The following is a 13694-nucleotide window of genomic DNA, read 5'->3' on the forward strand; positions in this document are numbered from 1 at the left end:
GTCGACAGCAGGGGGCGCTGCCGCAGTGCCACACTGAAGCAGGCGCTGTACATCCCCTCGTATCCCCAAGACATCTTCTCCATGAGAGCTGCAACTTCGAATGGGGCAACGGTGGTCTTCAAGGAAGGAGAGGATGTATTGCAGTACAGAGACGGTACGAGCTTCTTCATTCATGAGCATAACAGACTGTTTTATTTGCCTACTGTGCCAGTAAACAATGACTCTGATGATAAATGTATGAGCTGTTATGATATTCAGACGTGGCACGAGATTTTCGGGCACTGTAATTTTGATGATGTCATGAAGTTAGAGAATGTTGTGAATGGAATGTCAATCAGGGGTAAAGCGTCCAAATCCATGACATGTGAAGTGTGTACTCAGGGCAAGTTCACTCAGAGCAGGAACAGGCAGCCTGATGTGAGGGCCAAATCAGCCTTAGAGCTGGTTCAAACTGACTTGGCAGGCCCCATTGACCCAGAGTCCAAGGAAGGGTATAGGTATGTAGTTTCCTTTACTGATGACTATTCAGGTGCAGTGTTTGTGTACTGTCTAAAGCACAAGAGTGACACTGTAGAAGCCACAGAGAGGTTTCTAGCCGACACAGCCCCATATGGGAAAGTGAAGTGTATCAGGTCTGACAATGGTACTGAGTTCACAGGGCAGGGTTACCAAGCCCTACTGCGTAGAAATAGAATCAGACATGAAACATCAGCACCATACTCACCACACCAGAATGGCACCGCAGAGCGTAACTGGAGAACCCTTTTTGTCATGGCTAGATGTATGCTCTTGGAGAGCCAGTTAGCCAAGGAGCTATGGCCGTATGCGGTCCAGACAGCAGCAGTGGTGAGGAATAGATGTTTTAACAACCGCACCAGAGAGACACCTTACTTTATGCTGACAGGAAGGAGACCTAATGTCTCCAGGATGCAGAAGTTTGGTAATGTGTGTTACGCCTATAGGCAGGACAGGAAGAAGCTAGAGTCAAGGTCTGACAAAGGCATCTTTGTTGGTTATGATAAGAACAGTCCAGCCTATATGGTCTACTACCCTGACAGCAGGAAGGTGATGAAGCACAGACTGGTGAGGTTCATGTCCTGTGTTGAGGGACCGCAGACTGATGGCATGTCAGACGATGACAGTGGTGTGCAGTCTAGCACAACCAGACCTGACCCCGACAAACCCGAGCAGAACGACATCCCAGAGGCTAGGCCAGGTCCAAGCCAGATAGGCCTACAGACAGGTGAGGTCAAGCCAGAATCCCAGTCTCCACGGAGATACCCTGCTAGAGAGAGGAGGAGGCCAGACTTCTATGGGATAGATAGTGATCAGGTTCAGATCAACATTGTTTATTGCTACAGGATGGTTTGTAATGTACCTCAGACGTTCAGAGATGCTGTGACTTTATCCAACTCAAGAGAGTGGGTAGATGCAATGGATGAGGAGATGAAGGCACTGAGGGATAACATAACATTTACTCTGACCACCTTACCTGTGGGCAAGAAAGCAGTGGGGGGTAGATGGGTGTACACTGTCAAAACCAATGTTGATGGATCTGACAAGTACAAGGCCCGCTATGTAGCCAAGGGATACAGTCAACAGATGGGTGTAGACTATGGAGAAACGTTTTCTCCTACTGCTGACCTAACTAGTGTGAGAGTTTTGATGCAGAAAGCTGCCCAAGAGGATCTGATCCTACATCAGATGGATGTTAAAACTGCCTACCTACATGCACCAATTGATTGTGAGATTTACATGGAACAGCCAGAGGGTTATGATGTAAAATCACAGACAAGTGAGAAGTTGGTGTGTAGACTAGAGAAGTCACTATATGGGCTTAAACAATCAGGTCGAAACTGGAACAAAATGTTGCATGACTATCTATGTGAAAACATGTTTGTACAGAACCCAGCCGATTATTGTGTTTATGTTAGAGAAACCGAACATGACAAGGTGATCATACTGATCTGGGTTGATGACCTGGTTATTGCAGCCAGTGATGAGAGAGCTTTAAAAGCAGTTAAAGAGAAGTTTACTGTTAAGTTCCAGATGAAAGATTTGGGCAGACTGAAGAATTTTCTTGGTATCACTTTTAACCAGTGTAATGGATGTGTGACCATGTCACAGCAGAGTTATGTTGACAAGCTACTTGACAGGTTCGATATGCAGGATTGTAAACCCAGGTCGACACCTTGTGAGCTAAAACTGTATTACACTGATGATGATAAGCTAGGTTACCCCAGAAAGTACAGAGAGGCAGTGGGTAGCCTTATCTACCGAACCTCATGCACCAGACCTGATCTGAGTTTTGTTGTAAGCAAACTGTCACAGCATTTCAGTGAGCCGACAGAAGAGCAGTGGACAACTTTTAAACATGTACTGAAATATTTGAAGGGCACAAATGACAAAATGTTATGTTACAGAAAATGTGATGGGCTAAGGTTGTTTGCTTACAGTGATGCAGATTGGGCAGGTGATGCAACTGACCGACGCAGTACAACTGGTTATTGTGTTAGTCTGAGTGAAAATGGTCCTCTGATTTCCTGGAAGACTAAGAAGCAGCCAACTGTAGCACTGTCAACTTGTGAGGCAGAGTATATGGCGTTGGCCGCCACCACACAAGAGTGTCTTTACTTATCTCAACTGCTTGAACATCTTGATGACTGTCTGTAATGTACCTACGATTTTTGAAGATAACCAAGGTACAATTGCATTAGCCAAGAATCCAGTAAGCAGACAGCGATGTAAGCATATTGATATCAAATACCATTTTGTGAGATCATTTTGTTTGTTTTTGTTTTGTTTTGTTTTATGATTTATGCTTGTCAATAATGTGTGATCAAGTGGGGGTGTTAATTGATGACTTGCCAACTGGTTGTGCTCCCAATTCTTGATGATTCATTTCAGGTGTGTGTGTCATGTGACTGCCTATATAAGCTGATGCACCTGCACAAAATAAACCTTGTGTGTTTTCTCAGAACTTGAATGCAGTTGTGTTATTTGTCCTCCCAAGTTGATAGAACGTTTTGTAGGTATATCTAGCAGTCAAGCTCTGTTTAACAGAAACAGACCACCGCAGTGAGTAAAAGTTATTTTCCTTTATTAAATGTTGACATTTTTGGGCTGTCTCCTCAGACACAAGCCATCAGTATCCCTGCTCTTTGCACCTTGACATGCATGTCGCCGCTGTTTGTTAACCTAGCTTTGCTGATTTGTATCTTGTGATGTGTGTGTGTTTTTCTTAACAGGTGTTAGATGACTGACAAGATCTATGGGGGGCCCCCCTTTGGGCCCCCCCATACTAACTTAGTCTTCAAAGGAATCTAGTGCCATGGGACTCCAGTGACTTCAAAACATCCTCGGAGTACATGTGTATGAATGGTCCACCGAAGGGTTGATCTGGAAGCCACCACGGTCCACGCAGTAATCTGCTGCGTGGGCCGTAGTGGCTTCCAGAGCCATCTTTCGGTCTTGGTCAGGATTTGTTACAGTTGCCCTTCAATGTAGTAGGCTACGGGTTTCTGAAAAAGCCTGCTTTACGTAGCATTGGAGTAAAAATATATTGTGCAAAATGCTCATGTAATTGCACTAGCACTAGTAACCTGTAGATTAGCTTAGTTTAATGTCTTTCCGTGCTGTCTCTGTCAAATGTGTGGCTTACTTTAAGTCCACAAGGCCCTCTGGTAAACCACGTTGGAACACCCCTGGACAAGGTGATTAGTCACTGGGTGTGTGCTAAAGTTTTGTTCCATTTTTCACTAGTTGGTTAAGGTTTGGTAGAATTGTTTGGATGTTAGCGACGTGATGGCGTATGTACAAGAGCCTACCATGGCCAGGCCACAGTTGCGTCGGTCACAGCCAGATGGCCTAGTGTGAGTGCAACCTTGATTGCATTTGTATACTGTTTACCATTGGATGTTTTCTGCAATTTGGCTTAATTCATCCGCAGTAAAGCTGCATTTGACTATTCCAGGGTCTTTTTGTACAGGCTTTCAATTGACCATGTTGACTAGTTTGTGGGATTTTTTTTTTCTTTTTTTTTTACCGTTGCTTACAATCCAACGGTTGTGACCACTTATGCAACTGGGCTGTGAACCTTGCAATTCTAGTTGCATATTTGTACACGCAAGCTTGTCCATTTCTATCGCCATCACTAATACTAGCTTCAGCATTTCCTTGTAGGCCATTAGCTGACTTGTGTATTGGAGCGATGATTTGGGTATTTTAAGATGCTTGAAAACCTAAAATAAAGCAAAATGCGTGTCTGGTGTGCAAGAGCCAATTTGTTGGCTTGCAGTAGTCGAGGAGTTGCCGTAGGTCGTAAGCCATCTGGAGGTTGTGGCAATGGGGGCTTGTGGTAGATCCGCCATCCAAGAAAGGTTAATTCTTCTGAAGCATGATTAATAGTTTAGTAAATTGAATCTATTCATATAGAACTATAAAATCCAAGACTGCAGCCAGTAACTTGGATCGCAATATGTGGAAAGTATTAGTCTTCATTTGTAACAACAGAATAATTAACAGGACTAACTGGGTTTCTTCCATTTTCTAACTAGGGGGACTTGACTGGTGAGTCTACTGGATTAAACTAGTAGCGGTACTTTGCCCAACAGATTTGATGGCATGACTACAGGGTGACAAAGACAATTATTCCCTGCCTATCAAAAGAGATTTCTAAAACATATCTGCTAGAACAGTTCCTATACTTTTTGTTTAATTTGGTCATGCTGCAAATTTACTTTTTGTAGTTGCTCCATATTCAGTTCTTTGACAGCCTCACCTGCTAGAAAAGTCTATTCAAATCGGCTAAATATAATGAACTAAATTAATAGCCATGAAATGTTGTCACTCATACTAATGGCAAATACCCTCTTTCAGTTGGTGGTTCAACACTGATGTCTCTCTAGGCTTGAGGGAGAGCTCACAAGTAAATTACACGAATGTCCTGGAGCAATTGGGAATCCACTTTTATTTAGTCTACCTGACCAGGGACATCTTTGAACTATAGGTCACCTAACCCAAACTTTTCACTCTTGTTAGGTTGTCCTTTTCTCTTGTTTTAACCCGGAAGGGCTGAAATATCAACTTTTCAGGTATTCTGTTTGGATAATGTGCAAAACTTGTGGCTTCACTAATAAAAAAAATTAACGAATTTATTTTTCTTAATGTGGTTAAACTATTTAAAGATTTGTATGCAAAATATTTCTGCTCAATTTGTGGTCAATGAAACTCTGACATTTTTTAATTTGATAAAACAACTATGGGTTAAAGGTATTTGCTTTTGGCATATTTTGATATTTTTAGAATATAGCTCCATTGCCGTTAGAAATGGTGTCTCCCAGTACTGCAAATTGCTTCCACAAGTTTAAAAAAGAATGGGCAGAAAAGGAACTGCCAACTAATCTATTTAACATGGTTAGAACGTTTCCATGGAAGCTCTTGGCTGCTGGTTTCCAACACAGCTCCACTGTTAGCCTGTGACCTTGCGTTTAACTTTTTTTGACTTTTGGTGACTTTCACAAAAGGGAAATGAACTGGTTAATACAATAAACAAGACATTTCATGGTACCATTTTGAAATGTTTGTGGATATTGCATTAAATCCATATGCTTGAAACTTTTCAATAATGCATATCAACGAAACAATGGAATGAAATAAATAGTTCAAGCAATTTGTGGGGACTCTCTCCAATCTGCAGGTCGTGCGAAGAATCATGTGAATGGGAATATTCTATAAATGTCTTTATCATCTTTCGTCTCAACACTTCTGCTGCAGCCGCTGTTGAAGCGTATGAGTCCTTTGAGACCCCCTTTGATAAACGGGGTTCTCAAATGTTGACCCTCCTCAGTCACCTATTGCATCACTTCCTTTAGGGCTTCGGCCTCCTAATTGATCATTATAGTATAATTGAATGCCCTCTTTCATATATATGATACCTCCACCACTGAGACGTGGCAACAATTCTCCAAATCCATATGGGGGGGATGCTTGTGGAGAGTAGGGGTGTATACTCGACATAAATAGGAAGCAAACTCATCTCACAAATGAATAATGACATCTCACAAATATTTATTTAATAAATTGTTTCAATTTATAATAATCCAAAATCCGTTGGCTTTTTGTCGAGGGAATCCAGGGCGACGCTCACTTCCGGGTTGGCCAACATACGTCATCCCTCCACCACTCTACTGTAAAAACACATGTTCAAGTTGAATGAGAATAATAATAATAATAATTCTGCCATAGTATTTATTTAAGGGGGGGGGATACAAGTCTTTTGGCCATTTGTAGTGTTGATCAGCAATGAAATAATTTGTCCGCAAAGACGGTGACGTCGCTTAGCAACGGTAGACGCTGGGGTAGACAAGTCACCGGACTACTACCATGGACATAATAAAGGATGGACCACAGACTGGAAAATGGCCGCCCATTCATTCCTATACAAACTGCTCAGTGGCGCAGGGTAACATACAGGAGCGATTTGCTTCCGCGTTATGTGGCCAAGACACGTGACCTAGTCCGTGACGTACCGGATGCAGAGATCTTCTTCTTCTAGTTTAGTGGAGGATCATAGTTTTTCCCCATATACCGCCACCTACTGGACTACTACACAGGAGTTTGTGACAAGGACGTTGGCAAATGATACTTTAAATCATAAAAATAAATTCAAAGAAAAAACCATACTAACGAAACAAAATAATCAAAATGAAACAAACTAACAAAAGAAATGAATAAATAAAAAAATAAAAAGTATATACTTAAGGTTAAATTCTTCTAATTAGGTTAGTATCTTTTAGCTAATTTATCAGCAATTTCATTGCCATATATTCCATGGTGGGCTGGAATCCAACAGAACTGAATAACTAACCCAAGGCTTATAATATTTAAAAGAAGATGCTTTACCTCTATCACCAAATCTTCACGTATTGAATTATCTGTTATAAGACTTAGTATCTACAACCCATCTAAGAGCGGTTATTATTGTGGCCATCTCGATTGATTATACTGATAAAGTCACCCACTCTATATCCATATCCTTTTTCAAATTCTGGAATATATATGCCAATACCACATTGACACAAACTACACACTGTAATACTATAATCAAGAGGACATACAGGCAGTTCAAATAAAAAGAGATAGAACTTTATTGATCTGGAAACTTCATAAATATGTAAGATTGCTCCATATAATACCATAGTAACATAGTAAACGTATGTAGGCCTAAAAAATTCAGTTAAATGTTATTGCTTAAGAAACAGATTCCTTCCAACTAACTATTTACGAAAAATGCAATCTAGCAAATGAAAATGAAATACCTACCAACGCAACTGAAATGTTAATATTAGACAATTAACAATATTATGAAAATTACGTAGGTCTCCCATAATCATTCAGGTAATCAATACGTCCGTGCCTGTTACAGCTATTTCAATGATATGTGTGTTATATATCCGTGTTCAACGCCATTCATGTTAAGTAAAAGGACAAATCTCAGACTTTGGAAGTTAATGGAGTTAATGGAAGTTAATTCGGAATTTAATTTAATTCGGAAGTTAATGGAGCCGTGCACTTCAAAATAGGTCCATAGCAAGGAGCCGTTTGTTTCAGTACGATACATAAACTTAACATAAACTGCTAATAAAACGCTTGAGGAGGCGTTTTGAAAAGAAAAAAACGTACAATTTTTTTAGAACAGGGTAGAAATATAATTATGAGCCTTTGATTGATATCCAGAATTTTTTTGCGGAGACACAATCCTGTTCCCCACTTGTATTGGAGTGGACGGCGATATCTACTTCTGGGCCACATGAAATGACGGACCCCCGTCCACTCCTAGCTTAAACAGCTGCAAACCAGGCTTGGCCTCTGAGCACTGGTGGATTGCGGAAGTATGCGCCTATCCTGGGGGCCTGTTCGATCCACACTTCACGATTAGCCCGTTTTGAGTACGGCATCCAGGTCCTTGAAGTATACTTCTTTTTGCCAGATCTGAATTGGAACGTACTATGTACTTAAAATTTGGCTAGTAAGTACGGACAGTACGGGTATTGGAACACGGCACATGCACTAGGGCGTTTCTGGCTGCCGTGATGCGGAAGCAAATCGCTCCTTGATGTTGCCCTGCGCCATTGAGCAGTTTTCATAGGAATGAATGGGCGCCATTTTTTTAATCCGCTGTCCTTTCTTTAATAGGTCCATGGTTGCCCTGCGCCATTGAGCAGTTTTCATGGGAATGAATGGGCGGCCATGTTTTTGTCTGCTGTCCTTTGTTTAATAGGTCCATGACCCCAAATCATGAAATTAGACAACGCTGATTGTCGAAATATGTTATTTTTTGCATAGTAACCGGGGCTTAACCATTAAGCATTGGCTTAAATTCCAGGTAATGTAGGGCTGAGCGAACTGGAGCCCCGGGAAGACAGCCTCGTGGCTACTACACCAAAACTATAAACGTTGAATGTGAAACTGAATGCAACTATCATTCTGGAGAGTACAAAACAGATTCTTAAGTAAAATCATTATTAGCATGTAATTAACAGATTATTTTTCAAAATGGGAATTATAATTATCATATTAAAAATAAAAACAGGCAGGCAGGTCGGCGGGAGGGCAGCGCCCTAGCGCAATCTATGGACAAGCCTCCACTTTTGTAATCTGTAATGTATCGTAATGCAAATGTTAGAATGGGTGTTAATTTCGCCTCTAAGTGCTTGCTGCAAGTTCACTTTAGTCTATCAATGAAATGGGCAGCCATTGTTGTGACGTAAACTCGGGTAGCTCTACTTCCGCAAGAAACTCTGAGCGAAAACTCAGACCCAACAGAGTGTTCAAAGCACTTTCCTCCGAGCTTAAAGGGATACTTCAAAGATTCAGAACCAGCGTTTTTCCCTCAGTCTCACCCAGTCTTCCCTTGGCCCAGCTTTCCTGATCTAATTTTCTCCTGGGCTGACGTCAAATGACGCGCTTGATGTCATCTCAATAAAACTCTGCTTGCCTGCTAGAAGTAGCCTGGTCCTACCAGACCATCGTACTTTGTTTAATTTGTACTGAAGTGAAATGAAAATTGAGCGGAAGTAGGTAGGTGGGTGGTGCCAGGCTATGCTAGAAGGGCCGAGGACTATATGGTAACCACTGGTTCCGCAAATTTGTGAGCCCACCGATAAAGAATGAGGGGGGCGGGAGCTTGCGTACGAGATGTAACACAATGTCCGCCATGTTTCTTCACCACTTAGATCGAAAAAAACTAATGTGAAACAGCCGAAGTGGATTTTGAACATCTATTGTTGGATTCTAGTACTGAAGTGAAATGAAAATTGAGCGGAAGTAGGTAGGTGGGCGGTGCCAGGCTAGGTCCTTCCCCCTCCAAACGGAAACAGGCGGACGGTGCAGCGAGCACAATGCACTGTGGTAGTTGGAGGATTTCTTACCTTTGAACCAGAGAGACACTTTCTGCCTTTTCTCAGGCTAGAATGATTAGATTTCACATTTATAATATATAGAATTATTTACCTCATATAAACTTCACATCTCCACCGGTGAAGTATCCCTTTAAGGTCCGAAACTTCGACCATTTTGAACAATAGACCTCTGAAGAATAAATCCCAGCTCCGAGGCTCCGGTTCCCTCTGTCAAATGTCTATGGGAAATAACATGGACATATTAAAGAAAAGACAGCGGATTAAAGAATGGCTCCCATCATTTCTACGAAAACTGCTCAATGGCGCAGGGCAACATCGGTTTTACAATGGACCTATAAAGAAAAGGACATTAAAACATGGCGCCCATTCATTCATGGGAGCCTAGCCACACCCTAGTGCATGACGTGCCTGATGTAGAAATATTCTTGTTCTCTACCATTGTTAACATTGTAGCCAGTGTTGTGTCTGAACGCATTCATTGAATGATAGTTCATGAACTCGTTCATATTTTGGGCGAACGTGTACTGAACGTACTGTATTACTGCCTGATGAACGTTACTGTGAACTCGTTCATTCTGGTGTCTGTGAACGGCACGCTCACTCGGTTTAACTTCGTTCAATAGGGGGGTTATTTGTTTATCAACACGGCGGATGCGCGCACAAAATGATCGCAAAAAGATTCGTTTGACCGGTTGCCATGGTTATCTCTGTGTGGTTAATTTGTAGTTGCGGTGTTGTCAGCTTACTGTTACATTAAACTGTAATCAGAAAACGCGGTTATATTCAGACCCTAGTATCTGTGGCATCAAGGCTGGGACGAATTTCTAATTATAAATATGTACACTATATGTTGAAAGTATCGTCTCGATTCCCATTGAAACGAATGCCGCGGTGATTATTCTTCAAAACGAGAGCTGGTAAATTGTGAAAAAAGAATTAAACTGTATCAGACAACGCGATTATATGCTATAGACCCTGGAGTATCTGTGGTATAAAGGCAGAGACGAATTTGGAATTATAAATATGTACAATCCATAACGTTAGCTCTCTGGCTCATAGCTCAGCGGACTAGAATACCTGCTAGAATCATTGCTTGTTGGCCGGCAACGGAAAGGGGGGCTGTTTACGTTTGGTTGTATTCTTTTCGCTCGGTTCTCCGTCACAACAGTAGGGCTAGAACCGAGCAAAAAAGACTACGACCAAACGTGAAAATCCCCCCTTTCCGCTTCCGGCCAACGAGCAATGAGTCTTCCAACAGAAGTCAGTGGGATGTACAAAATGCGCTAAATGTGCAATAAAACACGATAGAAACTGTATTTCGATACGACACTTGATTGAACCACTCTATTTCATCCTAGACAAACCAGAAAGGGGTCTCAATTTTCAAAATACCAGAAAAAAATTATAGCTCACAGCAACATATTGAAAATAAGAACTATGAACTACTTCTTGAACTACTTGAGGGACTACTTTTTGAGCTGTGAAAATTTTAATTATGAACCTTTTACTAATCTAGTTCATTTTAAAATTTGTGAACTGAACTTTGAACTAGTTCACGTAGAAAGTGAACTTTCCCAACACTGATTGTAGCATCATAAGCGATCAGCTGCACACTCCTCCTTCCCCTGCAAAAAATAAAAAATTCGAGGGACCCGTCCACAGCCTGCTAAAACAGCTACAATAACATGCTTGGCAGCTCAGCACTGATGGATCGCGGAAGTATGCACTGCTCCTGGGGGCCTGGGTCTCAGGAACAGGCTGGCGTCCATGTATTCAGGAACACACCATTAAACCTACAGAGTTTGTTATGTCCGATCATTCAAAATCCCATTTTATTTCCCATAGACATTTGACCAAGGGAACCGGGAGGCTCGGAGGCGGGACTTATTCTTCAGAGGCCTATAGAGCTCGTAAATCCGCCCCTTCCGGGAGACCCCCATGGGACCTCTGGGCTAGGAAAATTAGAATGGGTTTCAATGGAGAGAAAGTAATTATTTTCTGGTCCCAGTCTTTATATGCCCTGGATTACACATATGTTGTTTGGGGATTTAAATTAAAATATTTCACGAAAACAAAATAATTTCGCGGAGAAGTTTGATAATGTTAGGTTTTGTGTGAGGCCGCATTGTAATCCACAAACAACATATGTGTAATCCAGGGCAGATGTCTTTTTTTTTCCGCTGATTCAGCATTAATTACGTGCACACCTACGGTACCCAGCCGTACCATTTTATTGAACAACATCTTCCAAAGATAACAACTTTGATGCCCAAAGAAACCTGGTAGACGGTCAACAAAGGAATACGTGGTTCGATCGAAGTATCAGTATTTATCTACAGACCTAGCGTCTTGGCTCCAGTGATGGCAATTGCGAATTTCGTCACATCGCATCACAGACACACACAATTCAATGCAATTCCAATGTGCATCTGAATTTAAATTATTCAGATGGCGAATATCCCAGAAGTAAAACTGCCATTGCTCTGAATCACTCTTGATGTAATTAATTTGATGTCTATGTGTAGGCCTACACTTAAAGCTATACTGTACGATGTGAGAGAGCTAGCATGATTTGAAATTAGCTTCTCTTCGGAGTTCCGTTTAACTCCTCCCCCACCCTTCAGGACTCCCTGCCCCAACCCCTCGACACAGAGCCGTGCACGAGCGCTAATGCTGCTTACGGCTTACTTCAACGGCAACCATTGCGTCACTTTTCAGGCCATTCAACTCCCTCAGCTGTCGCCATCGCTGAAAAGCGAATCCAATATTTATTCTCGTTTTTCCTTGAGCATTTTCCAACTTTTTTTTTGTTGCTGCCTTTTCATTTTCTGTCTTTCTTTTTCTTGCCTTTTTAAAAGGATGAACCGGGGCAAGTAACGGTGGCAGTGGTAACTTCTGTTTTTTTTCTTCCATCGTGTTAACGTTGTAGGCTCACTAGGTCTAGTCCACTGTCATGAACTACTATGACAACAACGCTTTCTTTGCCCTCCGTGAACGCGCTCAGGCTGGCTCGTACACAGAGGGGAGAGAACGCGCAGGCTTGTGATTGGTTCTTTAGATTCGGGTACAATGTCTCCGATTGGTAAGCATTTTAACAGGTTTATAGCAGATACAGAATTCGGTTTTTTTTTCGCTTCTTTTTCATTGCCCATAAGTTATTTATTGCTGTCAGGATGTAAAAACCAATTTCAACAACATATTAAAAAGTGCATATCACTGAAAATCGTACAATATGCCTTTAATTCGCTAAAATGTAGGATACAAGATATTGGGTTGGTCAATTGTACTTTTAGCAGCTAAACAACCTCCTTCCACCACGTGCATTTTTATTCATCCCATTCATCGAGGTAATTTCCCCCCAGATCCGCTAGGTGTCACTATTGGCCATCTTAGGCAATGATCGTATCGCCTGTATAAAGGGGTCTAAAGTCTGTTAAGCATCTTCCAAATAGTTCACTTTCCGCGCAACCGTGCATGAGCGTTCATAATTACAACAGAGAACATTGTTGTTTTGAGCTGTTTTCAGGAAAGTGCTCCATGAACACCCCTCCCCCCAAAATGACGAGACTGCTAGAGATTACCCTTTGCATGGTATTTTCCCCTGTCCAGAAGTAAGTTATAGGCCTTCATATTATCTTTGAAAATGTGCAATGTACTCTGCTCTGATCTCCCCCCTCTCTCTGTCTCCCTATCTCCTCTGTCTATCTCCTCTGTCTCCCTATCTGAGCCGTCTCACTATATCAACCTGTCTCGCAATCTTCTCCGTCTCACTATCTCCTTTCTCTGTTACTTTATCTCGTCTGGCTTCCAATCTTCTCTGTCTCCCTCTCTGTCTCACTATTTCCTCTGTCTTTCTGTCTCCCTATCTCCTTATCTCCCTGTCTCCCCATCTTCTCTCTCTTTATCTTTCTCACTATCTCCTTTGTCAATCGGCCCCCCTATCTCCTCTGTCTCCCTATCTTCCTTGTCTCCCTATCTCCTTTGTCTCTCTGTCTCCCCATCCTCTCGTCTCCATAATAGGTAAAAGTATCTGGAGGAACGCTTACTGCAACACTACTGTCTACAGGCCACAGCAAACACACATCACACCGGGACCCGTTTAGAGCCATAGAAAGAAAATCAAAAAATAAAGAGAAACATGAAGGAATTCAGAAATGTTTTTCTGTTTTCAATTGTCCGCCCAATGAAGCCGCAATAGATGAGTTACGCAATTGAATCTCACCCATTTAAATCATAAACTAAAGATAACTATTTAGCAAGTGTTCCATATTT

At 41.8% G+C, this 13694-nt stretch overlaps 1 long non-coding RNA gene across 1 annotated transcript; it reads right to left on the bottom strand.

The window, feature by feature from the left end:
* Positions 1-626: 626 nt before the first annotated feature.
* On the bottom strand, positions 627-2220 carry LOC130375746 (uncharacterized). Its single transcript, XR_008893908.1, has 2 exons — positions 1379-2220; positions 627-1282 (listed from the first exon to the last, which is right to left on the bottom strand). It is a non-coding gene; the product is annotated as an uncharacterized LOC130375746 (long non-coding RNA).
* Positions 2221-13694: the final 11474 nt, after the last annotated feature.

This window comes from Gadus chalcogrammus, chromosome 2, assembly GCF_026213295.1.
Source record: "Gadus chalcogrammus isolate NIFS_2021 chromosome 2, NIFS_Gcha_1.0, whole genome shotgun sequence".
NCBI classification, from domain to species: domain Eukaryota; kingdom Metazoa; phylum Chordata; class Actinopteri; order Gadiformes; family Gadidae; genus Gadus; species Gadus chalcogrammus.